Raw genomic sequence first — 5,543 nt, forward strand, 5'->3', positions numbered from 1 at the left:
AGAAGCTTGAATATTCCCAGAGAGATAAAAAGTACACAAAAGAATGAAGATGCTAGAAACCATGATGGTCAGTTCAGAGCATATCTATCATCGGATTCCATATTTCAGATGATAAACCTGGAACCTTCTGCTAATTTACAATTTTTTTTTCTGAACAGGATGTTCCAAACTCTTCAGTGCAGCTCTGTATCTTAGAGGCTGTTAACACTGTTTTAATCTCCTCTATCTATAACTATAGACAGGTGCTCCCATATAGTTGGCCTTTCCTCCCAAGGTTTCCTTGGTTTTGATACTCATATCTTTTACCTATTATTAAAATTTCCCTCTTACTACTAATATCTGTGAAGTTTTCCTGTTTAATTAGAACCAAATTAATGGGGTTTTTTTTGTAATACCTCTCAGTCAGTACGTTGAAAAGTTTTCTGAGGAAGATACAAAAATAAGCATCATAAAATCAATGGAATTAAAAAGATATCTCTATCTATGTATTAAAAAAAAATCTCTTCAACTAAAGGCTATGAAAAACAGAGAAGACAAATATATCTAAGATGATGGGAGTATTTAATTTGCATTCAAAGTTGTAAAAATAACATTTTCTGATACATTTTGGAAAGCAATATCACCTCTGTACTCCAAGGCTTATTATAATTAGTGCATTGGATACAGTAATTTTTGTCTGGTATCAAAACAGTATTCTTCCCAAACTGATTATAGGCATGCATTCCAAGCTACAAAATTGTAACTTATCCATCTTCCAAGTACTCGTGAGTCACCATGACTTCTTACTCACATTTCCTCAAACACATTCTTTTAGAGTATGTTGAAATTACCGGAAGAATGCAAGCTCTGCAACAAGCTGCGAGGACTTTAAGAAGAAATTTGATTGTACAGATATTATAAACAAAGTACAGTTTACTGTACTTGTAGAACTGTACAGTTTACTGTACAAGTAGAACTTGTACAGTTCTACTACTTACAGCAGAATCCTGGGTGTCTCTTTCAGAATTGTGATTTATTACCAAGTTTCATCATTTAAAAAACAAGAAGGAATTGCATATCTATGTTACCCTCAAGGATTATTTCAGTTACATCACTATGATGTTTTTTAATGCTGTCTTGGACACCATGGGCTAAACCAGCAGATGTGACAGGAACTTCAAGAGACTTGTGCCCTTCTGAAGTAGTTGGAAGCCAAGCAGGACATCCTAAAGCATCTAAAATTGCACAGTACAGATATGTGGAAGTAACTGAGTCCCACCATGACTTTTTGGTTAGCATTTTCAAGTAAAGCTATTTTATTTGGAAATAATGGACTTGGAATTCTCAGCTATATTGAAGAATGTTTCAAAAAAAAACATTTTGAGCATCAGATTTCCCACTTTCTAGCACAGGCCTCCCCTTCTACATGTCTATTTTTCTTTCTTTATATTTGGGTTGGTATTTAGAAGGAAATGTTTTTATGAGTTTAAAAGAGGGCTGGGTTTTTTTATTAAAAAAAAAAAGACCATTGCAAAATTGGAAAGTATTTTAGAAGAAGATAAAACAAGGGAAGAAATAATTTAAAAGCGGCTTTTTTCCCCCTCCGGGTTGATTAATAAATGACTGGATTTCTTGATTTAGCAAAAATCACCCACTTTTATGCTACAAAACCAGCCTGACAACAGGTGTCTCACCTCTCTCTGAGTAACAGTTTCCATGATGGTCCCAAAAGCAGGAATTGTTGCAATCCTTACTGAGCTACAACAGAAAAAGCATCTTTAAGATGTATTAAACCTTAAGAGTAAAATTCATTAAAAATAAAGCGAAATTTAAAAATTAGTACTTTAAGTTACATTAGTTTCTAGCAATGACAAAACAAAAAAAGCAGACCAGGAAAAAGACAGACAGGATTAACTCAAGGTCTCAATCTGAAACTCACAATTCAGGATCACTGGACAAGGTAACAAGGGCCGGAGCAACCCGCTTGTCAACTAAGGCTTCACTCATGCCTCGAAGAGCCAGCTGTAAACCAGTCAACATGCAATAAAAAACGGTTTGGTAAACTTGTAGAACTGGGTTAGCTGTGACTGAGGATGGGCAGGCAGACTCTTGGGGTTTTTCTTGGTTTAGTCACCCACACAAGACATTAGAACAATTAAGACTCTATTCATGCTCTAGCATTTATTAGTAACAACCTGTTAGTAAGATTAGCAAAGCATCCCTCCTTAGCTTGAAAGAAATATCACATCAAAATGTTCAGGAAACGAAGCACTACAGCTGTCTATCAGAAATTAGATACAGCCAAAACTATTTTGCACTTCGGTAATGCAGACAATACTTAATTCTGCACCAGTAAAGCTGATAGCATTACAGAACATATTAATATCCGGCTTTCCGCTAGAAACGGTGTAAACAAATTTCAAAACTGAGAATGATTAAATATAAAAAACCCATAAACATCAAATGACATTAAGTTTTCTATTTAAAGTTTATTCAGCGGTTTTATCCAGTTTAGTTCTAGCTGTTGCGGTAAACTTTTTTATTTACAAATAAGTGATTTAAAAGTTCCATTTGTTTAAAAGTAATTCGATTTTTGTTCGGGTCCAATGAGAAACAGAACTGATGGTTATTTCTTCCTAAGTATGAAGAGGGATGCTAAGTATATAAGACAGTCAGAAAACTTACATTTCAGGGTCACTGGAGAGAGTAATGAGAGCAGGAACAACTCTCTGAGCTACCAGAGTTTCATGTACCCCCTTCACCAACAGCTGAATGGTCGGAGCAGGGGGGTATCACAGGTGATGCACGGAAAGAGCGAGCACAGTATCATGGGAAGAAGGACGGCACAACCAAGAGAGAGAAAGAAAAAACACAAAAAGCAAACCAAAATTAGAAGCTAAGCAAATACTGCTATGCTAGTGCTTCATATATGCAAAGGCATGAAGAAAGCTGAAGTGGTCTGGCAATCAGCACAAACCTGGCAAATTCAACAACACAGTGAGGTTTTCTCTATTTTCAGCTATTTTAAAGCTTCAACTCTCCAAAGTTTACCAAATACTAATGTAAATATGTATTATAATTATACATGTAATGATGTATTTAAGTGATGCCAATTTGAGTTGAACAGTTTAATCTAAATGCCGTTCCTAACTCAGTGGAATGGTATTACTATAGTAGGTGGCTGTCACATGCAAAATAGATGTCTTTAGCTAGGTCGAACGTATATAGTTTTCCTGCACCGAGTGATGCCTTTCAGACCTTTCACAATGTGACAAACAGCACCTTCCGAGATGCCACTAAGCCTTCCTCAAAGTCATTCAGGACTATTTTAGATTTAACCACCATCCAAGCAGCCTGTGTGCGTAACTTCCCAAGCTTCCCTTGCTGGTCTAAGCAGGTAGAAAACTCCGAATCCTTGGATTACGCATGAAATGTATTGCACCAAGTTTTTGCAAACTAAGGAAGAGATACATGTTGCAATATATCCCAAACGTCAAAAAACCTGAGATCACAGTGAAATTTATTACCCATAAATATGTGGAAATTGTTTGGATTTAGATGTTTCCAACTGAAATCACTTATGTAACTCTATACATAAGCATACATTTGCTGCATATGTAGCAGATGCCCCTTAAGTGTTTTCTACGTATGAAAACCTACTAATTTTCAAAAATGACAAGTTCCGAGCTTTCTCCATAAAAGCAAAACAGTTTTTTGTCTGCATCAATAAAAAAGGAAAAGCCTTGGTATCTCCATTTTGTACCTCATGTAAGGAGGTCTGTATACTTTTTGCTGGTTTTAGGAAACAAATATAAAATGCTTACCAATAGCTTCTGTGAGAAATTTGAAATGTCTTTTTAATATTTAGCTATATTCTAATTACTTACATTACATCATGAACAAAAATTAAATTCTATGCTTTTCCCCCTGGCAGCGTGACAGGAGAACACGTAAGATCCACAGGGCATGGGCCAAAAGGTGCAGCTGTCAGTACACCACGCGGTACTAAAAGCAGGCAGTACCTACACCCTCTAGCGTGAGAAGGTTCTACATCCTGCTGTTTGTCTGAGCACTCCTGCTTTAGTGAACATGAATTTAAAACAAAGCAAATTACGAAAGGTTGGAAGGAACCTGACTTTCCAGAAGCCTTCTGTACAAAGCAATGATTTTTATTAAGCAATATTTGTGTGTGCATGTTATGTGCATGCATGCACAGGTGCACACCCACACTGAACAGACTGCAGCCTTACGGGCAATAACCGGAGAAAGAAGAGTGGGGAGAGAATTGCTAAGGTGTGTGAGAGTGAATGCCTTCTTGCTGCAAAGCACCTGGAGGGGGAAAGGTGCAACTTCCTATACTTGTTACAGGGAAAGTATTAGGAATGTCAGTTCAGCTACTACAAATTACATTGCGACATCTCATAGTTACTTACAGTGGCGGCAGCTATAGAACTGCTGCTGTGTTGAGCTTATGGGCTACTCAAACAGCTGTTAGGGACACAGCTGATTGTCTAACTACAACGATCCTACTCTCATACACAGATTTACTAACCTTCCCATCCATTAAAAAGAGAATGCTTACTATTTTCAATTTTTAACAAATAGGGACTTGAGTTTTCTTTTACTAATCTAAAATTTGAGAAAACCCTAGAGGTAAAAAAAATGATTGGGATTTGTATACTTTTGTATATATTTGTATATATTTTGATATATTTGTATATATACCAAACAATTTAGAATGACCACAGCATCATGACTAAGCAGGCTGTCACACTTCTAATTAAGGTAAAGCACAGTAAACAGCATCATTCTGTCTTACAGAACAGAAAACATGCTTTATAATTCATTCTAAAGATACGTGTTCCTAGCCCCGAACCTAAACAGACCCATGAAGCTTATAACTCAGCTATGCACTTCGTGTTCAAACCAGCAGCAATCAAATCTGTTTGCATCAACATTCAAATGGGAACCTACTGACTGAAAACAACACAGAAGCAACAGGAACAGCTGGATGGGCAAAGCCATGTAGCAGCATGCAAGGTTATGGTGAGACAGACAACACAAATTTTTGTCCTGTTTTGATTCCTCTAGATCTATATGTGATCATTTCTTATGCCTACTACACCTTAAAAATGGGAGCAAAAAGATTCCTGCCCCCGAAGGACAGAAGGGGTAGCATGGCTCCAAATCACTTCTGTGTTCTTCACAGACTGTAAAGGTTTGGTAGAGCAGTTGGACAGGCCCAAATCACAACCACCTCTGTGCTACCATACAGACCACCACTCAACCTTCACAGGCTGACACATCCCTTATCTTACTATCTAATGGTTGGGCTTTCGCCCCCAAGACGCCCCCCCCATTCCTTGAATGAAGGAATCTTCCAAAGGTGACACCAACTATTAGCACCTCTTTACTCCCAAATTTACATATTGCCATGTATAAATATGTACGCTATGGCTATCAACAAAGTGGCAATATAATTCTGTTTTCAAACGAGAAAAGTGTCTGCAACAGAGTAAAAATTTTAGTAAAAACTGGTACTATATGGAGAAATATATAGAAAT

This window comes from Buceros rhinoceros, unplaced genomic scaffold (assembly GCF_000710305.1).
Source record: "Buceros rhinoceros silvestris isolate BGI_N320 unplaced genomic scaffold, ASM71030v1 scaffold17752, whole genome shotgun sequence".
NCBI classification, from domain to species: Eukaryota; Metazoa; Chordata; class Aves; order Bucerotiformes; family Bucerotidae; genus Buceros; species Buceros rhinoceros.